This window comes from Panthera leo, chromosome C2, assembly GCF_018350215.1.
Source record: "Panthera leo isolate Ple1 chromosome C2, P.leo_Ple1_pat1.1, whole genome shotgun sequence".
In the NCBI taxonomy this organism is placed as follows: domain Eukaryota; kingdom Metazoa; phylum Chordata; class Mammalia; order Carnivora; family Felidae; genus Panthera; species Panthera leo.
The window spans coordinates 97850562-97878369 of record NC_056687.1 but is presented as its reverse complement, the minus strand read 5'-3'; the positions used below and the strand labels follow the sequence as shown (position 1 = coordinate 97878369).

The following is a 27808-nucleotide window of genomic DNA, read 5'->3' as shown; positions in this document are numbered from 1 at the left end:
CAGAGCCTGATGTGGGGCTCAATCTCATGAACCACCGTGAGATCATGACCTGAGTTGAAATTAAGAGTCGTATGCTTAGGACTCAAGTCGTACACCTGACCCACCCTAAAGCCCCCAAACAATCTCTTGTTAATGGTAAGGGTAACATATGACACTTTGCCACCATATTTGTTTACATATATCAATATTTTTTCTGGACATCTTCAAAATATCAATGGAGAATTTGTTCAGAGCTATGGAAAAAAAGACCATTAGGTATTAAGATCTGAAAACAAGGGCTCCAATTCCGGTACTATCATCATAAACCATCTTAGCTCTGAGAAAGTCACTTTACCTCTCCATGCTTTAGTTTCTTTAAAAAGCTGAGCCGTGGGGCGCCTGGGTGGCTTAGTCGGTTAAGTGTCCGACTTGGGCTCAGGTCATATTCTCGCGGTTTGTGAGTTCAAGCCCCGCGTGGGACTCTGTGCTGACAGCTCAGAGCCTGGAGTCTACTTCGGATTCTGTGTCTCCCTCGCTCTCTGCCCCTCCCCCACTCATGGTCTGTCTGTCTCTCTCTCAAAAATAAATGAACATTAAAAAATAAAAAAAAAAAGCTGAGCTGCACACTTGAAAGAGATATAGTTAGAATAAAAGATGAAGTAATTTCTAAATCAAACCATAAAGTCTCTATAATAAATACCTGTAATTTACTAAATATTATATTTTTGCACTTTTAAATAACTATTCAAAGAAAGTACGCATTCCACAATGAATTATCACTTCAATCAAATTTTTAAAGGCACCCTCTCTATCATAACACAATTTCCAGGTATCTAGTTGATACCACTATCTAGTTGAAGGACTCCAGCTACAGTTTTCTTAAAAATAAGATCAAAAAGGTAAGTGTTCATATCTCTGCAAACATGACTGACCAAACAAGCATTTGATGAGCTATTAATTGAGAAGAGAGGTTCCAACTAAAACATCATCTGAAAGCTAAGATGTCTCTGAAAACAGGTAACACTGGCAAATTAGAATACAATGACCCATGAAGGAAAAATGCAAAATGTAAAAGTGCTCTAAATTTAACTCTATTACCTTTATCATTCTTTGTTAATTCTTCTATGTCTGTCATACAGAGGTGTTCCGTAACTAATAAGCAGACTTGGTTCTAAACATACACTTAAAAATTAGTCCCTTAAAGCTTACAATTTATTTTTCTATAGAGGATTGGGGTTCTAAGAAACACTTCAAAATCCACAATGCTACCTAAAGGAAAACAGGATTAGGACTGTTTCCATTATACTTAGGTAACATTAATAGCACTGTCATTAGAGAGGTGGGTAATAAGCTTAGTGACTCTAGAACCAGACTTGCTTAGATTCATTCCTGGATCTACCACTTACTAGATGGAGTGACCTGGGGCAAGTTATCTAACTAGTCTGAGCTACAGTTTTCTCATCTATGATAGGGGAATAATATAACAGTCTCCCTCTGTTAAGGCTGATGTGAAGATTCAACAAGTTATTAGATACAGTGTTTAGAACAGTGCATGGCACATAGCAATTATTCAATATTAGCTATTACTATTACATTTTTATCTCGGATGAAATAACAGATCTCTTTCTAGAAATCAGGTCTCCTGCACAATCATCTAGCCAGGAGAATCAAGGACTCCTGAAAGCCAGATAAATAGTGAAGGATAAGTGATTCTAAGCCTCTTTAAAACAGCAGAACTGTTATTTGTTTTTCAAATAAAATATTTTATCAAGAGAGGTAAAACACACTAAACTATTCATTCATCCAATAAACATATGAAGTAACTAGCTTCCTACCCCTCAGCCTCTCCCTCTCAGAGGAGCTCTTTAACAACTCTCCACAGTTGGAACACCACTGCTCTAGACTATCAGGACACAAGCACGGTAAACAAGGCATTATGAAGAACAAAGGGGAATGGTCCCAGAAGTAAGGGTTAGGTGTTGGCAAAAGCCTTTCTAAGCCCACATTTTCCCATAATTCAGTTCTCAATCTCTCATCAGTAAATTTACTCTTACTCTTGTCATATGCTTATGCATTTAAGAAACTTAAATATTAAGACCCTCAAATTTTAAAGCTATACCAGCCATTATATATTATCTAGTCCAATTTTTATATTTTACAACTTAGAAAGAAATGCCCTTAGAAATTAACATTAAGAAACAAAACAGTGACAGACATTTTAAACAAATATGCTACTGAGCTACCCCAGCTTATCATACAGGTTATGTTAGTCTGCCAAATGAACTACTTCTAGACTAACCTGCCCTGCTCCATATGTCATCCATGGGTCAATCTGCTTACAGCCAAGACCCCCAGACTCCACGCTGAGTGAAGACTGAAGCCAGCAGGAATGGGGCTCTGATTCAAAGTCGCTTCAAGTGGTACAAAGCAGCAGAAGTTTGAGATCTTCAATTTGGTGCTGCTGAGACTTCTGACTCGCTCACCTTACAAGTTAAACCATTTCGTGTCAGTGAATGTAGATTTTGGAGAGTATCGTCTCTTTTGTGTGGGAAGTATTGTTTAATATAGAAATCTATATGGACAAGAATTAAGTATTTCTACACACAGATGGACAGTACAGAGCAGTAGGTAAAGCTCTCAAATTCAAAACAAAGATCTGAGTGTTATTGTTTACTAATCTCTCTATATTCAGTGAGAAATTAATGAAAATACTGACTGAAGTACTCAGCTTCCTGGTTATTAAGAGTACTAAATGCATATTAAGCATTTAATACAGTAGCTGACACACAATATGCATTCAATTCATATTGTGATTGGTATCTTAGATAAAATTCACGCACCTGACATGTCCTGTGGATTGGAACTAAGGTGAGGCAAACTCACACCTAAGAGCACACAATTTACTTCTGACTTGCATGACAGAGTAAGTGCCTCAAATTTTGTACCCTAGGCCCCTCATTTACCTCAGCCTAGTCCACACCTGCATATCACACACAATGACAACCTCATATTGATATCACAATGTTATACAGCCCACTTTACATAGCATATTTTTAAAACTTTTTCTCCCTCATTTGCCAAAATGGAGACATAAATAAATTACTTGGGCCACCAGGAAAAAAGGTTACACGTCATCCAAAGCAAGTTACAGTATTAGAACACTTAAGAGAATTTGGTCAATAAATAAATTTTAACATTACTTGTCAAGCCTACATTAAAATTACTTTTCATTCTCTTAATGTAAATAGATCAACTTAATAAAAGAAAACTGTGGCCCAGAAGCGGACTGGGTAATGGAGTAAAATTAAGATGCAGTCAAAGACTTCAGGATAATTCATAAAAGGGTATAACCTATATGGGATAATGAATAGCTGACAACAAAATCAAAGGGCTAGTTACCTTTGAGTTACCTAATGGGAAATGGGAACAACAATACAAGTAGCAACAATTGGCTTCTAAGATATTTCTACAAAACTAATTTAGGGGGAAAAATACACATCTCTTTAGTTGTGACAATCCTCAGTCTTTTTCCTATCCCAATGCCTAAGTTTCCGTTAAATCCTGGTCTGAATATAAATGAAACATTTGTTGTAGGGCAAGAAACAAAGTTGTCCCCTTGGAATATGTTCATCTTTTGCTTATAAAGCTCTTAATCTAGTGGCTCATGAATCACATAATCCCAGAGTAGCCATCAAGTATCTGAGGGACACCTTTCTATTTTCCTTTTTATCAGTATTTGTGATCTCCTATTTTAATTTCTACAATATGCATTTAAAATACCTTAGAAATTCAACTAAACTCAAATGCTCATACTGTTCCTATGTTCTCTATGCTTGAAGGTATAATTTAAGGAGTCTGTACCACAGGGGCTAGGCCTATCTGCTCTGTATCACTTATAATCTTAGTTATCTAAGATTTACCTTACAGACTCTTAATTGCCTATGGGCCTCTACCAAATACATTGTGTATTTTCTTTACCTTACCTTACCAAATTTCTTTCCACCAAAACATTGCCACAAGGCACTCACATGTTGATAAAATTGTTAGCTGCAGATAACAGACTGAGTAGGTCATGTGCTTAAAACTAGGAGCTAATAAAGACAAGGTTCTATCTTATAACAGTTAACTTCACTTTTAGCTCCTAACTGATCTCCAATACAAATGCTAGGAGTCACAAAAAGAAACGAAGGTATCTGCTTGTATACATACTTCCTCTTGTACCCTTCCTTTGCCAAACTAATTAATTTTTTAAGGAGGGACACCAAAATTAAGGTAGGACCTCAGAAATCTGGTGTTTTGACAACACTGCCAAAATGCCAATTTTATTATGGATAAAGACATCCAGAAAGCATATATATTTCTGAACAAAAAGATCACAGCAAAATTCAAAGTGCTTTGGAATTAAATTAATTAAACCTTGCAACACTATGAACTAGTATAGGCAGCAGTTGCAGCCTAGAGGTCAGGTCTGACTCATTTATCACTCCCAACTGTTTTTTGTTGTAGCAACCTTATATAAGTCTAAGGAGGCAGCAGGGGTGTGACATCTTAGGGTTTGGTCATTCCTTAACTCCCATCTCCACTGGAGTTCCGGTTCATCCTGAACACAGGGTGGTTGAATAAGGTAGTAAGGCATGTTTCAGTACCAGGGACCACATGGCTAAGTTAGAGAAGGTGTAATTGTTTCTCCTTTGTATCAGCTCTGGCCCAAAATTACCAAACGAATTGATGCATGCAAAAAATACATAAGAAAAGGGGTAAGAAAGGGTGAAAGATAAAAAGGAAAAATTAGAAAAAATATACATATTAGAAAGGCTAAATGCCCACGTAACAGTTTTTCCATCCCTTTCCCCTAAAGAGAAGATTTGTTACTTTCTCTATCTCCTAGCAGCTAGTACAGTACTTTGGCATAGTCAGGCTAAGTCAGCAAGCGCTAGTTGGAGATGTGGTGATGAAGTCAGAAAAGTCTGTGCCCTTGAGGGTGGTGTCTGGCAGGGAAGAGGAACAATAAAGAAATACGCCATGTAGAGCTGCCGCTCTGCATACCTCCGTGAGTATACCTGCCTCATGTTATACACATACTCACCGAGCAAGTTCAACACCACGTGCATGCTTAACATTTTTTGAAGAAAACAGAGAAAAACAACTATTGAAATACATAGATGTTCATAATTCCATTCCATACACATAAGCCCCAGAATGAAAGACAGAAAAGACATGGATCTGCTATTCCCCCTGCCAGACTCCCAGCTGCAGTACCTCTCACAACGAGCAGCTCACCACACTGTGATGCCCATATTATATACATACTACTTTTCCAACATGGCTCTGAATAACAAGTCAAATACTTCACCTACTACTCAAAGGAAAAAGTAAATCTATTCCATGGCTAAAGAAAACTGGCTGGGTTAAAGTTATGTTAGTCTTCAAGGTGTAACTCCCTAAGAGATTTTTTTTAGAGTAAGTTTGAATATAAGTAATTTTTGCCTGCCATACTGACCTTACCATCTAATATAAAAGTTCTCTGTAACTGCAACTCTAAATCTAACTGCCTTCCAATAGAGCTCAATCATTGACATAATTTTTATGGCAATGATTTAAAATATGGTCTCTTGAGTGAGGCAGCTTGGATTCAAATCCTAATTCTAAGCAGTTACTGATTATATATAACCTTGGGCAAGTTGCTTAACCTCTCTGTACTTTAGTTTTCCCATTTATATTGGGGATAATAGTGCATCTACTTCTACTGTTGCAAGGATTATATGATATCATGTGAAATGCTTAGTCTGACGCCTGGCACTGAGTTACTGCTCAATGAATGCTGCTATCAGATTATATTCCAGTTTATTCTAAACACTTAGAGCAATTTCACATGTAATATATACTCAATAAATATTTGATAAATGAATGAACCAAAGTATTATTATGTAATCCATACTTACTTCTGGTAAACTTATTTCCAAGGCACTGGCCTCAGCAAACAATAGTGACTACCATTTAATATGTTCTACTGTTGTTCCCCAATAATTCATAAGCTTGCTGATAAAATCACCCTTTTTCCTTTTAAATATTAACACTTGGTTCTAAACAACTATAGTAAAGAATGAGATTGAGACTGAATAGATTCAACTTGCTCTTTGGGTAGTAAAGTTACCCAACCAAAAATATGAATGATCTTGTAAGATTGTAATGCTATATTACATTGAAGATGAAATTCATTTTGTAGCTAAAATTATAAAACTAAATTTTTCCATCTTTCCATAAAAAAAAAAAAAATGGACCATCAACTACATTGTTTACCTTTCTGCAAATAAATTATTTCTACTTGCTGCAATAAAAGTGCTTTCATTGGTTACACTGTGATGTGCCCTAAAAATTCAGTACCTAAGACTGTAACTTTCTATTAACATTTCAAATGCAGTCATATACACTAACAATTGCACTCTTTAACTTCTAAATCCCGTTTACAGCTTATTTACTGTGAAATTAGCTTAATATTCTTTGTTTTTAAAATTTTTTAAGTCTGTTTATTTATTTTGAGAGAAACAGAGACAATAGGAGTGGGAGAAGGGCAGAGAGAGGGAGAGAGAATCCCAAGCAGGCTCTATCTATGCTGCCAGTGCAGAGCCCGACATGGCACCTGAACTCACCAAAATAAGCCAGAACCAAGAGGTGAATGCTTAACCAGCTGAGTCACCCAAGTACCCCTAGCTTAATATTCTTCATAACATTACTTATTATCATGACCTTAACGATCTAAAAACATGTAAGAAGCAGTACTTCAGATTTATCCTCCACATATTGGTTATGCTAGGTAAATATGATTTAAAAAAAATTTTTTTTTAATGTTATTTATTTTTGAGACAATGCAAGAGGCAGAGTGCAAGCAGTGGAGGGGCAGACACAGGGAAACACAGAATCTGAAGTGGGCTCCAGGCTCTGAGCTGTCAGCCCAGAGCCTGACGTGGGGCTCAAACTCCCAAACCATGAGATCATGACCTGAGCTGAAGTCGGACGCTTAACTGACTGAGCCACTCAGGCGCCCCATTATGATTGTTTTTAAATCCAAGATTCAAATAACATAAAAACTGACTTTTTAAAAAAGTCAGTTCAGGACTTATCAAAGACCTATTTATTAATAAAAACTGAGAGCATCATCAAATTTTAAAGCCAAATACCAGCAATCATTTTTTGACAATATCTTGTGGGACAGGGAATTGGCAAATTCATAAAAGCATGTAAGGTTACAGCAACTCAGAGCTGTTGAATTTATTCTGAGATTATTATAGTACTGAAAGGATTATGAAATTTGTTTTCACGACTAAAACCTAACACAAATTTATCCCTGAAACTTAGTTTGCATGTTTTTAAAATAATGATCTTTTTACTCTCATAAGTATATAGGTTTAAAGTAAATAAGGTATTACCTTAAGACCCAGTGAAATATGAAAATTTTCAAGAAGCCCAAAATATATTAACTTCTTTGAAACAAGCACTACTCAGTTTTACAAAGTCACCATGTCTAAAGCAGGTGATATTAAAAGTAAAATTCAAAAGAAAATGCCATGGTTAAAAAACAAAATGAAACAACAAAGGAAAAAGCAGCATGGATTCTGCTGAGGACAAAATGAGATCACATTAGGGAAGCGTAGAATCCATTAAAAGTCAGTTAGTTTCCTCCACATCTGTATTTTGTTATAATGAATGTTGCCTGCAAAAAGCAGGACAGTGATAAGGTCTCCAAAATGCTCTGTTGTACAGAAAGTTTGCTGTAACAGAGTATGACTCCTTTGTCATTTTGCTATAGAAAACGATCTATTCTGATTTTAGAGATCTCCAAAAAAAACCAAACATCTTTCTACAATTTATTTTTTTAATGTTTATTTTTGAGAGAGAAAGACACAGAGCACGAGTGGGGGTGGGGCAGAAAGAGAGGGAGTCACAGAATCTGAAGCAGGCTCCAGGTTCTGAGCTGTGAGCACAGAGCCTGATGCAGGGCTCAGCTCAAACTCATGAACCGAACCGGAAGACATGACCTGAGCAGAAGTCGGACACTTAACTGACTGAGCCATCCAGGTGCCCCTTTCTACAATTTGTATTATAAAACTTCTGTCATAAGTCCTTTCATCTAAAGGTAGAAAGCAAGTCTGTTTTACTTATTTCTGTATTTTTGTCCCCAGCAGAGTGCTGGAGGCACTGTCCATGGATGTACTCATTCATTCAATCATTTATGCATTCATTCAGTGAGTATTTACTGAAAACTTACTTTGTGCCAGATACTGTGTAAGTAGTGAGGTAAGGCACGTGACAAATGACAGGACCCTACCCAGGTAGCTTATAGTCTAATGAGGGAGACAGACATGTATCACATGAATTACAGAAATGATGGAGTTCCTACTGTGATGATGCTACAAAGGGGAAGTATGGAGTATGATGAAGATACAGTGGGAACTTACTATAGTTAAGTTCTAATTTTAGGAAGGAGGAGTCAAAGAAGGTTGGGAAAGGTTCCCCAGAGGAATGACATTTAAACTGAGATCTGCAAATTAACTAGGAGTTGGCCAGATCTGGGAAGGGGAGGAAGAGCAGTCCAGCAGGGAGATGGTACACGTATAAAGGCTCCCAAGTCAGGAAAGAACTTACATATGTAAAAACTGAAAGGTGCAATAAGTAAGAAAGGCTGGGTACAAAGATGGAGAGCTAGGAAGGAGGCAAAGGATAAACTACAGCATTAAACAGAGTAAGAGAATAAGGGTATTTGAATATTTAAATAATTTTAAGTCCCTTTATCACGTAAAATAAATAAATTTTTTATTAAAAAATTTTTTATTAAATAAATATATATTATTATATAAATAAATTATATAAAAAATTTTATTAAATAAAATAAATAATTTCAGGCACTGAGTCTTTATTCTATAATATAAAGGTCTACAATCAGAAGACCTGGATTATGCCTTAGTCCCACCAGTCACTAGTTAAATGACCTTACACTTAACCAATCTGAAACTCTTCATTCTCTGTATAAACAGGTACTTAATTATTTTACCTACTGGGGATAGAATAATACAGAGTCCTGTTCTCACGACTTTCTATACTTAAAAATAGATGCATATGGAGACATCCTAAGTCCTGTAAGAGATGATGTCCAAAAGCTGACACCAAGGCTCCTGAAAACAAAAATAAGAACAAATGTGGACACTGGTGAACTACAAACTACGATAAAAACGTAAGTGAACGCATAACTCTGTGAACCCTAACTACTTCAATGTGCAGAGATCCAAAAGGACCACAGTATTTTAGCATGTGACTGAAAGAGGATAAATGCAACAAAAACATTATTCCATCACTGCAATATAGATGAAATATCAAAACTGTAATGGACGTCAGAGATGACGAGTAATGACAGAACTGAAACAAGGAGAAAAATTAACACATACTGAACAAGTGCATTAAATTAATTTTACTTATTTCCAAATTTTTCTGACTTTTGGGTCAAAAGCTCATTCCACAACTTCATAGCTGCATGCCAAAAGTTAGAGAACTCACTTTACACTTCCCCAACAAAAAAACAAACATCTACACTGCCATCTAGAAAACATATTAACACTCTTGCTTTACTATCACTAACTCATGTTCAGTTTACAGTCTATGTAAACTACCATATCCTTCCAATATAGCATAGTTATCCCCACATAAATTTTCTACTTGTTTAGTTGATCTTCCTTTCCTTGTGTCCTGCATTACTCATGATGCTACGTTATTCCTAGAATTCCAACTTCATTCTATAGTATCAAACCTCCACTTTATTTTAAACGTTATGTTAACTTCTAGACCATCTTAACTTCAGTCATACGGGGAACAATATATCTCTAATCCTATAAAATGTTTCTGCATTCAAAAGTCAAACACTGCTGATAATATTTTCAGAGTACATTAAAAAATCAGCAGTTTCAATGGTTAACATATACAGTAGTAAACCATGATTAACTATTAGCTAGATGCCTAAGTATTGTATATAAACTTATCACAAAGAAATTCTGATGTCAAAAAACATACACCTAAAAGTGTATTAAGGAACTATCCAATAAGAACATTCATACATGGTCACACTAACAATTATAAAGGAGAAGACTGTTACAAGCAGACTGCTTTCTGCTTAATACAAAATGTAAACGTCCGATTTTCCCATTCTTTAACATAAAATAGAATGAATTAAAAGTCGTAAGTAATGCTAAGAAAAATAAAATAAGTAAGTGCCTGACGTTTTTACACACATGCACGTGCACATACCCACACCAGGGTCAAGAAAATCAAGGGGAAAGTAGAGATCAACAAAAATGTGATGTTACTTCCAAAAAATGCAACGTATATTCTTTTCTAATAATGTGCACACTATACTCTCTTGTTGCTGTTATTATTTGAAAAAAAGTGTAAAATAAGTTTTTTGAAAGAATTCCTACACTACTGTTGTCAGTTTTACAAAATGAGAGTAAAAACAGTCAGTCCTACAGTACGAAGGGAAAGGAATGCCTTGTAACTATAAGGATGGGATATATTTTTTCGACATTCTCCTATCTCATTATCTGTTTAAAATGGTGGTACAGGGGCACCTGGGTGGCTCAGTGGGTTAAGTGACAGACTCTTGGTTTCAGCTTAGGTCATGATCTCAGGGTTCGTAGGTTCAAGCCTCCAGTTGGGCTCTGTGTTCACAGCTCAGAGCTTGCTTGGGATTCTGTCCCCCTCTCTCTCTGCACCTCCCCCACTCGCTCTCTCTCTCTTAAAAATAAGTAAACATTAAAAAAAATAAAATAAAATGGCGGTACAGTTCATCACTTAATATACTTCTAATAAGTAAGTTGAAACTCAACATTATTTTTCCAAAAAGTTAGAATGTGTCCTTCTTTTATTGAGGAATTTCTCCAACTCAAAAAACTCTTCACTTCACAAAGGGCTTCTTAAAAATGCACAAAATGCATTACTTTGCGATTTTCCCCCACTCACTTCAAAAGACCACCAACCTCTCTACCCCTTTTCTTTCTGGTGCGGCAGCTCTATTCAGAAGCGGGATTACAACTGGATTAGATCAGATCTGTCCCTACGTGTGTGACCTTGGGCACGTCATTTATCCCTTCAGTTTCTCATTTGCATCTTTGAAACGGTATCTTTGAAAACAGAACGGGTGTAAAGATACCTTGGGACTTATATCTAGGAGGGTTAAGGTTTTCTGCTCAGAGGCAAAACTGCCTCCTTAGAGGGGCCACATCATGAAACTAGAACTGAATCCGTAGGTCTCTGTCAACATTTGACTCTTCCTTCTACAGTTCTCTTCTTTCAAAGGGCATAACCTGAGTCACCTCAAGAGCAGACTCCCAAGCGCCCCTTCCCTCCTCCACTCCTTCCCTATCCTACTTCTAAAGCAGGGGGAAAACAGCAGCCACATCTCCCCGCCCCAAGCCACACCTTCAGAGGACCCCACCCCAGACACATCCGCCTTCTCCCTTCTCCGGGGGCACCAAAGGCCAACCTCGCCCTTCCCCTCCCGCCCCCACCTAGAGGAGACTTCCTGGAGGCGTTCAAGGCCCGAGCAGGGCAGGCAGCATTTACAAACCCGCTTTACGCCACTCGCGTAGGGTAACCTCGCTTACGCCCATAGGGCCCCGTTCCCAGCCCCGTCCGCTCCGCCTGCCAGAACCAAGCCCAAGTGCCTCAGCCACGGCCCCTGTGTGACCCCAGACCTCTTCTGCTCCGCTCGGGGCTACAGAGACTGGGAAAGAACAGCCACACCTTACCGGCAACTGAGGCACTGACTTCACTTCCCACCTTTGGAGCCCTCTTCAACTCCCGGATCAATTCACTCCGGCGACGCCGGAAGGACCCGAGAGGAACCAGGCGTTGTCCGGAATCCTGCCCAGCCGGAGTCGCGCAGGGGCCTATGGGGACTCGTAGTCCCACTCGCCGGCGTCGATTGCAATTCCTGCACAAGCAAGACTACAACTCCCGGCAGGCCGTGCGGTAGAGCCTAAGGCGATGGGTGGGGACACTTCTACCCAATAAAAGGACAGTTCCCTGCTTTTGCGGGAGGAGGTGAGACGGATAGAGAGGGTGCTTGAAAAGCGGGGGGAAGGGAGGGGTCAGCGCTCACCTGCGCCAATCAGGGTGCTGGGTCGGCCCTGCCAGCGACTCACCCATTGTGGGGGCGGGCTAGCGGAGCAGAGGAAGGAAGGGGGTTGGGGAGAGAGATTGAGGTGGGGAACGAGGGGTGGCTGAGCTGTGGGCGCTGCATCGGGGGGAGAGGAAGCAACGCGGGAATCGCCGGCAGAGAGGGAGGGGGCTCTGTGGGGATGCGCTCAGGCCGGAGGGGCAGCTTCCCCGAAAGCGGTAGAGCCCCAAAGACACCAGGCGGCCAGACCTGCGGGTCGCGGAGGGGTAGAGTGAGCCTGGGCTCCTCGAGGAGGCTTCCGGGCCAGGGAGGCAGCTCCAGGTGTGAGGCCACTGACTGAGGAGAGAAGGGTCCCCAGGGAAAGGGAAGGGGCAGAACAGCTGCAGAAGTGCAGGGAGCGGGAAGGTACTAGGGCAGCAGCTTCCCGCCGCCACCAGCCGGGGCAGCAGCAGGAACAGCAGTGGGAGGAGCAACAGCTGCCGAATTCACCAACTAGAGGAGGGGGAGGCGGGGCTTAGTTCACTGTAGCAGCCTGAGGCGCAGTCTGGACTGTAGTTTCCCGGGAGAGACGAGAGCAGGAACACGAGCAGAGCGGAGCGCAGTCCTCCGAGCATCAGCTCCAGCATCCCACCAGGGGTTGCAGGTGTGTGGGAGGTAAGCGTGGGTGCCTCTTCTGGGCGTCCTCATACTGCCCAGGAGAAAGCGTCTTCCAATAGGAATTCTGTCAAGGCACAGGTAGAGTCTCTGACTCGGGTTAGGGAACGGGTGCGAACCCTTTTAGATGAAATACGTACATTTTGGACTTTGAAGGGGGGAAAAAGCAAAAGGTGGCTTGATTGTGGGTATAAAGGGCGTGGTTAAGTGTTTTTGGCGTGAGTTACACCATTAAAACTGTTTTGGGAGATCTTAGGATTTAGGGAAACCCGGATAATTGAAGATGAGGTTGATGGTATCTGGGTAGGTGCGTAGCTGGTTAAAAAAAAAAAATGTCATTGATATAGAATTACTTCAGAACTCTTTCACTAGGAAAATAACTTTGCATTCTTCTTCAGTGTCTACCCCTTACGTTTTATCAGATTGTCCTACCACCGACCTGTTTTCCAGGGTGGTTTACTGCAGGTTCCTAAAATTGAGAGAGATCTGTATTAAGCAAGCAAATGCAGGCAGAATAATCAAGATGACTAAACCTATCAGAAGTATAACTTTGCCAGCGATAATGTAAAAATGTTTTAATGGATGGATACTTAGCTTTCCTTCCAGTGGCTCTAGAATATTGGAACAAAGACCAGGACTCAGCCTACAGTGGGAACATATGGTGTATTTCGTTGCTGCTTCTTATTCTCTCATTTGGGTCTGGTAATATTTATGTATTTGAAAAAAAAAAAAAAACTAAAGTACAAGAAAAGCTGTGCGAGGATCTTTTCTGTTAAGGGGGTATGTGCTAAATGGTTACCCTTAGTGTGTGTCGTGATGGGTTCAGGCTTAAAACACATGTAATAGTATCATAAAAAAATAGTTTATTCTTGGTATTAAACCATGTACAATTTCTCTGAATGTTATTAAATACCTGTGGATGAAAATATGTTTTAATACTAGGTAAAGGTGAAAGTCATACCTACCTTTGTGCAACTATGATAAAATTGCAGGCTTTCTTTTTAGAAAGTATGTAAATAGCTATTTTCCTAGTCATTTTCTTTTTGTTTCCAAGGTTCTCCAGATTACACGGCTTTTAATCATAGTAGCATATTGCAGCACGTTTTCCTTTGAAATGCTTTCATTGTGACAGTTGTGTATTCCAGGGTCTGGGTGAATAATTTGGATTTTTTTTTTTTTTTTAACTAGGGCCAATACAGTGGGGTAATTATCTTCTGTTTTCTGGTTTTCATGCTTTCCTCATTTACTTAGTATTTCAGGATTTTATTTTTGTAAAGCACACACAGTTCCTTTTTCAAAAAAAAAAAAAAAAATGGCCAGAAGGAATTCTCTTTATAGATTAAAGTTCTATCCTACTGAGTGCTACTACTGATAAGCCTAAATGACTTATCAGTATATTTACTCCTCCCCTCCAGCACCCCCTGCCACATTCTTATACGCCAGAGAAATATATACACGGACAGATCTTAGAAAAACAGCCGCTTTTAGATTGTCCCCAAGCAAATCAGGTATTAGAAGCAGCAAAGAGCTTAGAAAAAAGAAAAAGCAACAGTAGCCACTGAACTTAGCAGTCGTGGTAAGGATCTGAGTTTATCTTTGCTATATATCACAGGCGAGTTTATTAATCCACGTAGCTGAAAAGACACTATGTAACTGATTTTAGGAGAAAAAAATGAGTACTAGAATATAGTGAGGCTTTGAAAAGATTGTTTTTACCCTTGTTATTTGTCATTCTGTGGATTGTTCTGAATTAGTCTTAGAATCTTTCTTAGTCTCTGCTACCAATTGATTCTGTGAAACTGAACACCCGCTGTCACTGATTTATTTACTCCATGTAATAATAACAATGAATAGTAATTGGCAATGAAGTTCTTTCAAAGCCTATATTAAAAGATCTTTTGAAAGAGTTTGGTTGGGAATCAGTTAATAATCAAGTAAATGGGATAGAAAAAAAAAATCAAAACAGTTGGAATTCAGATGTACTCTGAATCCCAACTATTTCTAGGTCTTCTGCTGTGAGGTATCATAAAGGATAGAGTCTCATTAGGAATGACTGAGTTTGTAGTATTAAAGTACTGGATTTTTCTCCTGCTTCCAAGATTTGGATCCTTTTTATTATGTCAGTGAAAGAGATTGGGTTCCTGTATCATTTGGGAGTAAGACCATGTTTTTATAAGGGAGAAATCTTTAGCAATATATAGTACTTAGGTATTTGTTACCTTGAACTTGTGTCAAGAGATTTTAAATTGGTGTTCACGTTAAATCTCATATACTATGAAGTCTTCTTGACTGTATGTTACTGGTGTTGAGATGATTGTTCATGTCACAGTTTATAATTTTATGTAAAGTACTACCTAGGTAAAAAGCATATTATTTGTTCTGCTCTTGATTTTTACTATTTGTATATGGCTATTAGTGAGCATATGATGAGAAAGAAAAACCAACAGTGCAGAATGTCTCTCTGGAATGGATAGTGCTCTGGAAATCACTATTTTTTTTAGCCAAAAGACTTGGTTAATTTCGCATTGCAATATATTTTGAACTTTTTTTAAATACAGGATTCTGACTGTAAGTTTATTGAGTGAAAATAATTGAGTAGCATAGATTTCTCTAACAGGAGGATTCACTGATGCATGCAGCACAAAAGAGCGAGACTTAAAGGTTCAAGATCAAATGGTTTTGGTGTGTTGGGAGGCTGATTTATAGAAGGAGGTAGATATGAAAAATGCTGTTTGATAAACAGCTTGAGAAACTGCCCTTAGCAAGAGAGAAAAGAGATTTGATCTGTATTGTTAAATGCCTAGAAGTGATTTCATGGCCTTTTCTCCCCCCAATCATTGCTGGAAGCCTATACCCATTGTGGGAGACAATACTTTCCTATATTGCATTTTACAAGACCAGTGCTCTAACCCCTGAGATACGGAGCCTTGTTTCCTATATTGCATTTTAAACTGGAGTCAGACTGGCAATAATTCATTAGATATTGAGTGATCGTGGGTTATTAACGCAGAGCAAAAAAAGATCCACTGTGTATATATTCACTTCGAAGTGAATGAATTATTTGGACATAATATTAAAAAGAAGTAAGAACCCAAAAGGTGTTTTCCCCCTTAGTAACAGAGATACTTGAACCAGATACTAAAGATGAGCAAGAGCATCCCCCTCCCCCTTCTTCCATCAAACTTCAAAGGTTAATTACTGCTTTGGGGGATCAGGATTAATTATACAATGGTAACAATTTGTTTTTGTTTTGTTTTCAATCTAACGTCTTCAAAATTTAGTCCTTAAATTTTGGTAAGTGTGTTTGAACCAAGTAGGTTATTAGCTTCTAGAGACCACATACTTCTTTTCTATCTCCTGCTCATTCTGAGCATCTTGTGTCATGCTCAGCATAAAGTAGTGGCCCTATAATCGCTTACTGAATTAGAACTACTGGCTAAGACTTTTTAATGTACACATTGAGACATTTTGCGTTTTGATAGACAAGGGTTAAGTTGACCTCGCAGAATAGTTACTATACATTAGCCTTTCTGAGAATGCCTTTGTGCTGGTTGGCCTTTGCAGAAGTGTCCATTGAGCCCAATTTCATTCAGACAGTGTGGGCTGCAAAGACTGATCTACAACTTTGTGTGGTACCATTTCTAAATTCATCCCAGAGATAGGGAATGTGTATGAGGGGAAAGGGCTCTCCCACTGGTGACAACCAAGTTTGCATTTCCAGCCAGGTCAGTCTATGGATCAACACAATTTGACCTAAGTAAAATACCTTTGCTGAAGCTTACCCATGAAACACACATTTCATTCCATAAAACCTGAATTTATTCTTCCATTTTTATAGTCATTTGTTAAAAAAAAAAAAAAAAAAAAAAAAGAGCAAGAAGAAAGGAAGTCAGACTGTATTTAAGTACATGTGGAATTGGGCATTTATTGTCTTTTGCATTTAAGCTTCCAGAAACAGATTAATCTGATTAGTGTAAGAATGAAGAATTCAAATGTGATTTTTCTTCTATTACTCCAAAACCTGGAGAATTTGAGTTAGTTGTCAGTAGTTCTTTAGTAGTAAATTTAATATAACATATTTAACTGCCTTTTCTTTGCTTTTTAACATAGCTTTGCTAGCATGCAAATAGATACAAATTGCTTAGAACTCATGATTGATTAACCTTCCTTCTTCATGTTCCTTTGGCATGACTCTTCATGCTTAGCATTGTGCCTTGTGTAGAATTAGCTGAGTTTGTAACTGTCTTCCTCACCAGATGCTGAGTAACTTCAGAACTGTTTCATTTACCTTTCTATTTAAGAGCCTTATATAAAGTCTATCCTTGGTAACAATTTATTTAAATGTTTGATTACCTATAGAGAAACATAATTTTACATTTTTCACAAACAAATACAACTAAAAAGGGGATTGTTTCTTGGACCTCTCTTTTAGCACCAAATGCAGCCCTTTGCCCACAACCGTTGCTTATATAGAGTTAAATATAAATACTGATGTCTATTGTGACATTGTGAATGAACAGAGCAAATGTTGCTATTAATTGCAACATTGCATAGGCGTGTACTTCAGATATAAATTTATTAATTGGATGCCTTTTGGCATTGTCTCTCTTTGCCTCTAAAATTTTGCTGACTTAAAGATGTACTTTTAAGTAACATTCCCCACACATTCATATACACATGGTCTATGGCTTTTCTTCTTGATACATAAAAACAGAGACTTAGAGAAAAACAGATAAATGTTACATGAAGCTTTGTCGTAACAAATTTAACTGGTCTTGAATGTTCAATTTTTAGTGAAATGGTTGCACTGGGAGGCCTTATTCAGGCTTATTAAACCTAAATTATATAGATATTTGTCATTTTGAGCCAGCAAGGGGAAGGGTTGAATTTGGCATTCACAGGGCTCTGTGCTAGCCTTCTGTACATCATAGCTACTGAAATGTGCATGGTACCTCCAACTCCAGCCACTGCTTCAAGACCCCCTTCTGGTTCACCCTAGGAAAGGAGCCTTCTGAGCTCCTCCCAGCTTCTAATTTAGTGTGGGAAGGAAGGCAGTTAGAATTTACTTTGATTTAATAATCTCATTTTCCTAAGTGTACTGTTTTTCGCCGATAAATCTCATACCAGAGTTCTCAATAACAGTAACTGAAGGGTCACAAAGTGATTTCTATGGCACAATCTAGTAATTCAGTGAGTACCTAACAACTTGGAGTCCATTTCCTTCCCACCGTCTTGGCTTCTTTTGAGTGGGCCCACAACAGTTCACTGGAATACTTTTGATATGTTACCCACATTGGATTGCTTCTGTCATTTTCTTGATAACTTAAATTTGCTTTGAAAAACTAACTAGTATGGAAACCAATTTGACAATAAATTCATATATTGAAAAAAAAAAGAAAACTAACTAGTTTTATTTGAGGTCTTTAACCCTATGTAACTTGAAGTGTTAGTTTACTTTTTCCATCTTTTAATAGTGTGCTGTAAATACTTTATTATAATGTATAATTTTAATTGTTGGGTACTTCAAAAAGCCATCAAAAATCATTGAAGAAATCAATGTTTTTTAAGATACAGTCAGCCTTCCAGTTAAACCTGTATACAAAGCATCTTAAATTGCTTACAGATATCAAATCACTTGTTCTATGGTCAAACTAAGTTAAACTGTATTTTATAAGTCACTTGACATCTAATACTGGATAAAATTTTAATAATACCAGTATCCTGACAGTCACATAACAATGGTATAATTTTTGTTTTTGCTAAGTCAGGGAACTTTTTACAAATTGTATTAAAAATAAAATGCTGGAGAGCCTGGGTGGCTCAGTTGGTTAAGCATCCGACTTCAGCTCAAGTCATGATCTCGTGTTTGTGGGTTCGAGCCCCACATAGGGCTCTGTGCTGACAGCTCAGAGCCTTGGAGCCTGCTTTGGATTCTGTGTCTCCCTGTCTCTCTGCCCCTCCCCCGCTCATGCTCTGTCTCTCTCTCTGTCTCAAAAATAAACATTAAATAATAAAATAAAATGCCAATAATCCAAAATTATAAAAGCCTAATCATAATTATTTGTTTTTTAATTATAAGAACAGATTTAGTTAATAATTACTAATATAAAGTTAAGTATTTTGAAGGAGAAAGAAATCTTATTTTCAAGATTATTAAAAAGCAAATTCTTAGTCATATGGCCCAAAAGTAATTGACAATTTAAAAAATAGTTTTACAGTACGTATCAACTAGAAATGCTTTCAGCTTCAAGTTTTATGTACAATTAATATAAAACAATAGGGATTTATTATTCTAGAACAAGAGGTCTAGAAGTAGTTGTTCACTTTTTTGTTTAGAAACTCAGTGTCGTCAAAGTTTTGTGCTCATGCTTTTTCTCGTACTTGCTGCACGTAGGGTGTTCCTCCTGATCCAGATATCATCTTCTACTTCAAGGCAGGAAGAATAAGGAATGGCTGTACCTATTGAGTGTTTCTCTTTTAGTCAGGAAATAAAAGCTTTCCCAACAACCTGTTCCTGCAAATGTCCAACGTGGACCTACTGGCATATGGCATGTGGATGCCTCTAGCTTTTTTTTTTTAAAGTTTATTTATTTATTTTTGAGACAGAGAGAGACAGACCATGAACAGGGGAGGGGCAGAGAGAGGGAGACACAGAATCCGAAGCAGGCTCCAGGCTCTGAGCTGTCAGCACAGAGCCCGACGCGGGGCTCCATCTCACGGACCGTGAAATCATGACCTGAGCCGAAGTCGGATGCTTAACCGACCGAGCCAACCAGGCGCCCCTGGATGCCTCTAGCTTTAAGAGAAGCTTAGGTATCAAGGACTTTTGGCCTTTGCGGTGGATAAAGCAGGGAAACAGTAGCTTGAGAATAATTTGGGGGTAATGAGTCAATAGTTTCAGCTGTAGTCTCATAATTAAGACCATGTTAACTTTAAATTGTATTTCTTCTCATTCTAACTTGGCCGACTGTTTGTTGTTTCACCCGGGTTAGAAAAAGCTAACCATCTTATACCACGTTTTCATTTCTGTAGCTACCAAACTTCAAGTCTCTGGGCCAAGGCATTCCTCACAGACTGATGGTATCTCTGGTTAAAAGGTCATCTGGCCCATACAACATTTAATACTTGTCCTATACTTTTTATCACAGATGTAATAACACCTGAAAGGATGATTCTCTTATAAATCTACTTTAAATTTCAAGGTAACAATGAAGCTCCATATAGACTGTATTTGAGAATATAGATATAATACAAATGAAAGAACAATTAAATATTAGATTCTTTTTTAAGATTTGTTTAGCTGCCTGAAAAAGTAAAATAAGCCAGTTTCATAGAGAGGAACTCACTCTAAAAGATTTTAATCCTGGAGGCGTCTGGGTGGCTCAGTTGGTTAAGCGTTCAACTATGGCCTAGGTCATGATCTTGCCGTTCCCGAGTTCGAGCCCCGCATCAGGCTCTGTGCTGACAGCTCAGAGCCTGCAGCCTGTTTCAGATTCTGTGTCTCCCTCTCTCTCTGCCCCTCCTGGGCTTGCGCACTCTCTCTCTCTCTTTCTCAAAAAAATAAACATTAAAAAAAAAAAAAAGATTTTAATCCTGGAAATGATGTTATTACTCATTGCTAAAATGTGAAACATATCATCAACATCCATACAGTAATTATCTAAATTTTGACTAATTCTTACAGTGACAAATCTTTGATTTATGGTTTTCATAAACTGTGATTCCTTGAGGTTAGGAAAGTCTGAGGAAAGAACTGAAACTGAGAAAATGGAAATAAATATATAGTTTTTCTACATTAAAAAAACTCATAAGGAAAGATGTTGACTGTAGAGTCTTATATAGCAGTTGTCTGAATTTCTCTATCAATATCTTTATTTTTCAATTTTTACATTTCTGTCATTTGATTTCAGGTGAGTGGCTGTATTGTGTCAAAATTCTCCACATAGGGGCACCTGGTGGCTGTGTCGGTTAAGCATCTGATTCTTGATTTTGGCTCAGGTCATGATCTCACGGTTCGGTTCATGGGATTGAGCCCTGCACATCAGGCTCTGCTCTGAGGCGGAACCAGTTTGGGATTCTCTCTCCCTTTCTCTCTGCCCTTCCCCACCACTCATGCTCACTCTTTCTCTCAAAATAAATAAATAAACATTAAAAAAAAAAATCTCTTCAGATACAGTCATATTTAAATTTCTAAGCTACTTTCACAATCTGTAGCATGGGGTTGGTGCCTCACAGAGATACAACAAAATGTATAAAGTCACTTTTTCCTTGGCATGATCTTTTGTCAATAAAGTTAACAAAAAAAGACATGTGAGACATATTTACATAAAAACAAAGATATGTGACTTAGGACTGATACTACAACAGCTACTATGGTAGAATTCCAGAAGAAGAGGAAATTGAGCTAATGTGGCGGTCAAGGAAGGCTTTGAGAAAGACGTAGGGTAGTGTGGTGTGTTGGTTAAGAGCACAGAGTGGCACACTACGGCCTATAGGCACACTACCTTTTTGGTAAATGAAACACAGCTGTGCCCATCATTTACATATTACGAAGATTGCTTTCTTGCTACACCAGCAGAGTTGAGTCATTGTGATAAAGACCATATGGCCCAAAGCCTAAACTATATCCTATCAGGCCCTTTAAAAAAAAAAAGAAAAAAGAAAAAAAGTCTGTCAACCACTGGTTAAGAATGTGGGCTCTGCAGGGGCACCCGGGTAGCTTAGTCTGAGTGTCTGACTCCTGATTTCAGCTCAGGTCATGATCCCAGGATTGTGGGATCGAGCCACACATCTGGCTCCACACTAAGGGTAAAGCCTGCTTAAGATTCTCTCTCTCCCTCTGCCCTTCTCCCCTGCTCTCTCTTTCTAAAATTAAAAAAAAAAAAAAAAAAAAAAGAATGTGGACTCTGCAGTCAAAACTGAGTTCAAATTTGGTTTTGTAATCTGTAACTTGACTCAAGTGCTGTTTATGTTGCTATAATGAGATTTCACACAAAGTGCCTTGCAGAATACCTGCCATGCTCATAAATGTTATTTTATTAAATGTTAGATTTATATTATGATTTATTATTTTAAGTGAACAATAACTTGTAATTCAAATAGGAACTTTCAACTCTAAGTACTCCTTAATGCTAAAATAAATGTTCAGGAAACTGGGAAGGATGTCATCTAATTGTAACCAAATTTTCAAGTGTGGCACAAAATATTGTATAGGGATAATAAGATTGATAATAGAACTGAAACAACCTCAATATACGGAAAAGTATAGCCCAGACTTTAAAATACAATTAAGACTGAACAGCATATTGGATATTGTAGGAAGCCATGCCAGTCAATTAAGAAAGAAATTAAGATACTTAATTGAAATTTAGAAGAAAATGAGATTTAAAAGGGAATATACTACAGAAGAGGCATCACTACCAATCTTATAGAAATAAAAGATTATTAAGGAATACTATGAACAATTATATGGCACAATTAGATGAAATGGGCAAATTGCTACCAAAAGACAAACTATCAAAGCAGAAGAATAGAGAAGGTGAATATATACTCAGAAATCCCCCCAACAAAATACTAGCAAATCAAATCTGGCAACAAATAAAAATTATACACCATGATCAAGTGGGATTTATTCTAGGGATTCATTCTAGGTTAGTTTAACATGAAAATCAACCAGTATAATACACCATATCAATAGAATAAAAGGCACATGATCATCCCAATAGACACAGAAAAACATTTCACAAAATCCAACACATTTTCATGTTGAAAACATTCAACAAATGAGGAATAGAAAAGAATCTCCTGGGGTGCCTGGGTGGCTCAGTTGGTTAGGCGTCTGACTTTGGCTGAAGTCATGATCTCACGGTTTGAGTTTGAGCCCCGCGTCAGGCTCTGTGCTGAGGGCTTGGAGCCTGGAGCCTGCTTCAGGTTCTGTGTCTCCTTTCTCTGCCCCTCCCCCACTTGTGCTCTGTCTCTCTCTGTCTCTCAAAAATAAATAAATGTAAAAAAAGAAAAGAAAAGAATCTCCTAACCTGATAAGAGACATACAAAAACCCAACAGTTGACATCATTCTTAATGGTAAAAGACTCAATATTACTTCAAGATCAGGAATAATAAGGATGTTTGCCCTTACCTTCTATTCAACATTGTGTAGAGGTTCTAGCCAGGGTAGTTAGGCAAGAAAGAGAAATAAAAATAAAAAAAAACCCAGATTGGAAAGGAAGAAGTCAATCTATCTATTCACAGATGAAATGATCTTGTATATAGACAACCCTAAGAAATACACACACACACACACACACACACACAAAACTATTAGAACTAAAAAATAAGTTCAGCAAGGTTGCATGATATAAGACCAAGATAAATTGTATGTTTGTATACTAGCAATGAATATCCAAAAACAAAATTAAGAAAAATAATACAATTAAAATAGCATCAAAAAAATTTAATACTTAGGAAGTACAAGACTTGTACACCAAGAACATAAAATGATGTACAAAATATCACTAAAAGAGAGTAAAGAAGACCTAAATAAATTGAAAGATATCTCATGTTTATGGATTGAAACATTCATTGTTAAGATGGTGCTTATTTCCTAAATTTATCTGCCAATCCAGTGCATCAAAATAGATCTTTCTTGGAAAAATTGACAAGGTGATCTTAAAACTTAATGTGAAAATGCAGTGTACCTAAACATACATTTATTAGTGGAGTAGCACTGAGAGTTCAGAAACAAACCTTACATATATGGCCGATTGATTTTTGACAAGAGAAAGGACAGTCTTCAACAAATGGTACTGAAACAAGTGGACATCCATATGCAAAAGAATGAAATTGGACCCTACCTCACACCATATACAAAATATGTGACACAAAATGGATCACAGACCTAAACAAATGAGCTAAAATTATAAAATGCTTACAAGAAAATATAGAAGTAAACTGTCACCACCTTGTATTAGTTTTCTTAGATATGACACCAAAAGTACAAGTGACAAAAGAAAATATAGACTTCATCAAATTTAAAACTTTTGTGTTTCAAAGGACACAGTCAAGAAAATGAGAACACAAATCATAGAAGGGGATTAAATATTTGCAAATCAAATACTTGGGAAGAGACTTCTAGCCAAAGGGCATAAAGCGCTTTTTTATAATTCAAAAATAAAAGACAACCCAATTAAAATAAGCAAAGGAATTGAGTAGAAATTTCTTTCTCCAAACAAGATACACAAATGCCTAATAAGCACAGGAAGATACAGAATAGTGGTCACTAGAAAAAAGGCAAATCAAAACCACAATGAGATATTACCTCACATCCATTAGACAGCTAAAATAAAAAAGACAATAACAAGTATTAGGATGTGGAGAAAATTGAACCTTTATAATGTTGGCATTATAAAATAGTGCAGCCACGTTGGAAAACAATTTGGCTAGTACTCAAAATGTTAACCATATAGCTAGCCTATGACCTAGCAATTCTACTCTAGGCATATGCCTAATAAAATTGAACAAAAAAAATATCCACACAAAAACTTGTACACAAATGTTCATAGCCGCGTTATTAATAGTCAGAAAACAGGGGCAGCTGGCTGGCTTAATAGAGCATGGGGACTCTTTATCTCAGCGTCGTGAGTTCAAGCCCCACATTGGGTGTGGAGCCTACTTTAGAAAAAAAATGTCAAAAAGCAGAAACAGCCCACTGTCCCTCAATGAATGGATAAACAAAATGTATAGCCATACGTAGAATATTATTTGACCATAAAACGGATTGAATAACAAATGCTACAACATGAATGTCTCTTAAAAACAGTAGGCTATACAGAAAAAGCAAGACACAACAAGGTATGTTTTGTATAAAACATTCAGAATAGGCAAATCGATAAAGACAGAGAATAGGTTAATGCCAAGAGACATGGGAAATGTAGAGTGACTTCTAATGGTTATGGGGTTTCTTCCTGGGATAATGAAATGTTCTAAAATTAAATAGTGGTGATGGTACAGCTTAATGAGTACATTAAAAACCACTAAATTGTATACTTTAAAAGTGTACATATAAAAGTGTAAGTGAATACAGTTGAGCCTTGAACAACACAGGTTTGAACTGCATAGGTCCACTTATGTGGCAATTTTTTGGTATAGTACCATAAATCTATTTTCCTTATGATTTTCTTAATAGTTTCTCTAGCTTACTTTATGGAAAGAATATAGTATGATACACACACACACACACATAGAGTATGTATTAATTGACCTTACTTTCCTCTGTGTTTTTGATTTGAGTATTTGATGCAGAATATTATTAACTTTTTTCTACCATAGGTAGAATCTTAGAAAAATTTTAACATCTGGTTTTAAGACAATAGCAGCAACTATGTACATGTCATTTATTCCATGATTTCATAGTCCTGGTCTTGAAATCTTGATTCTCATTAGGTTGCAAGGAAATATACACTTTTTTGTTGTTGGAGGTGATGGTGGTGGTGGTACGTATGACTGAGAAGATTGCTGTTTTTTCTTCTGCACGCTGAATCGTACCTTAGCTGGATAAGCAGTTTTGAGTCATGAACATATACAATTCTGTATACATTAATCTATTACCTTCTATTGTTAATTATGAAGTGCTGCAAAAAAGCAGCAAGGCTTTATCAGTAAGGCTTTCAGTCAACAGTGGACTATTGGTGAGTTTTGGAGGAATCAAAAGTTATACACAGATTTTCAACTGCACCAAGGTCAGAGCCCCTAACTCTCGCATTGTTCAAAGGTGAACTGTATATTATAAAATTGGAAAAAAAAAAAATAGGGAAGAGTTACAGAAGATTGAACTGTAAGGAACCCAGACTAGCAGATGAAAGCGAAGGAAATATCCTTATTTTATATAATTTCGTCTCAGAACACCAGGTGAAATTAATGAACAGAGACCAAGATCTGGCCACACTTTGTTCAAGTTGTTTGTTTTTATTTTAAAATGAAGGGGAGAGGGAACCTAAGGAACAACAAACAAAAATGAAGGGAGTGGAAATCAGCTTGTCGTCAGACTTTTCTGCAACACTTAGTAATGGAAGGTAATAGACTTCTACAGAATTATATATAAGTTTATGACTCAAAACTGCTTATCCAGCTAAGGTACGATTCAGCGTGCGGAAGAAAAAAACAGCAATCTTCTCAGTCATACATACCACCACCACCATCACCTCCAACAACAAAAAAGTGCATATTTCCTTGCAACGTAATGAGAATCAAGATTTCAAGACCAGGACTATGAAATCATGGAATAAATGACATGTATATAGTTGCTGCTATTGTCTTAAAACCAGATGTTAAAGTTTTTCTAAGATTCTGCCTATGGTAGAAAAAAGTTAATAATATTCTGCATCAAATACTCAAATCAAAAACACAGAGGAAGCTGTATAAGAAAGCATATTAAATGCTTTACTGTATAAATCATGGATTCAGTAAATGTTTTATTCTTCACACTCCTAGAAAATATATATTTCAGAACATAGGAAAGAAATGTGATCAATGCAAAAAAAAAAAAAAAAAAGATAAGCATGACAAAATGTTAAACAAATATATTACAATTACCAATAGATTTAGACTTTTGTTGAAAGGTAGAAATTACCATGCTGGGTGAAAAACAAAATCAAACCATTTAGTTTTTTAAAAAGACAAAGCTAAACAAAATGATACCAGTTTAAAGTAAAAATATGGTAAAGCAATAATAAACAAAAATTAGTTTAAAAATATAGGGTGGCCATATTTTTAAAACAAGACCAAATTCAAGGCAAAGGCTTTAATCTGGTGAAAAAGGGTAATTTATATTGCTAAAGGTGTAATCCGCACTGAACATTTAACAGCCATGAGCCTATTTGTATTGATTGTGTAGAATTAAATAAAACAATCTGGAAAAGAAAATATGGCCTTGGTATCAAATGTAGATTCAAGGGAAACAAGTAAATAAACATACAAAGTGAAGAATAAGGAAAGAACAAAAATGGACTTGGGAAGAGGCAGAGATGGAGGCAATATGCTGGCTCAGAGTGGCAGTAATGATGATCTACATCAAATTTTCAGGGAAAATTTGGGGTACACCATCAACAGTTTTTGTCCCTGTGTTAGCTAAGGTGCAGAGTTGATGAAACAAGTCAGAGGTCAGCCCACAGGTAAGTTGTGTGTGTGTCTGTTTACTGTATTTGAATACCAGTTTTCCACAATCCCCACCATCTCTTTTGTCTTCTGTGGAGCAACTTGGGGTCCTTTACATTGTGCCCCTGGCCTCTGTAGACATTTCAATTTGTGACCCTGGCATGAGGTTAGGGAAATGGTTAAGGTTAGGGAAGTGAGGTTAAGGAAGAGTGACTATGAAGGTTGTGAGTCCGAGCAATAAGAGAATAATTGTAGTTCAAAAAGTAATAATTGTATATACTTAAAAAAGGTTACAACGGAAGATTCTTAATATCTTTTTTTACCACGTTAAAATATGAGTTTAGAAACCTAAAAGAAAGAGTAACAATTGGGGCGCCTGGGTGGCCAAGTCAGTTGAGCGACCAACTTTGGCTCCAGTCGTGATCTCACTGTGGGTTCGAGCCCCGTGTCGGGCTCTGTGCTGACAGCTTGGAGCCTGGAGCCTGCTTCGGATTCTGTGTCTCCCTGTCTCTCTGCCCCTCCCCCACTCATGCTCGTCTCTCTCTGCCTCAGAAATAAATAAACATTAAAAAAAATTTTTAAAAAGGAAATAGTAACAATTATGAATCTACGGAAGCATTTAAATCTGTTTGTCTTAAAGGGATTGTATTTATTCATCTGCGTTCAGTTTGGTTCATATTATAAGTAATGGCTTACTGAGACGTTGATACATCACTATGTAAAAATTTCCTTTAGCTTTTAGAGTGAAGAAGTCAACTTTAATTAAAATACTGTCTCATTTCCTCTCTTTTCGGTCTTGAAATTTTTGTTGTTGCTCTAGTTTATGCTCATATCACCTTCATTTTATGTCACCCTAATTGGAA

At 37.4% G+C, this 27808-nt stretch overlaps 2 protein-coding genes across 5 annotated transcripts in view; one reads left to right on the top strand and one right to left on the bottom strand.

Moving 5' to 3' along the window:
• PDCD10 (programmed cell death 10) overlaps positions 1 to 11914 on the bottom strand; it is a 46572-nt gene extending 34658 nt beyond the window's left edge. The window contains exons 1-2 of one of the 3 annotated variants that reach the window (XM_042954583.1): positions 11772 to 11914; positions 2279 to 2462 (exon numbers count right to left, since the gene is read on the bottom strand). The gene's annotated coding sequence lies outside the window, so the exon portion shown is untranslated. Of the gene's footprint in view, positions 1 to 2278; positions 2463 to 9032; positions 9330 to 11771 lie in introns of those variants that run through there. The other 2 variants (XM_042954582.1, XM_042954584.1) reach the window with 2 other exon arrangements.
• Positions 11915 to 12094: 180 nt separating this feature from the next.
• Positions 12095 to 27808, top strand: part of SERPINI1 (serpin family I member 1) — a 71745-nt gene continuing 56031 nt past the window's right edge. Inside the window, exon 1 of one of the 2 annotated variants that reach the window (XM_042954581.1) lies at positions 12095 to 12785. The gene's annotated coding sequence lies outside the window, so the exon portion shown is untranslated. Of the gene's footprint in view, positions 12797 to 27808 lie in introns of both variants that reach the window. The other variant, XM_042954580.1, reaches the window with a different exon arrangement.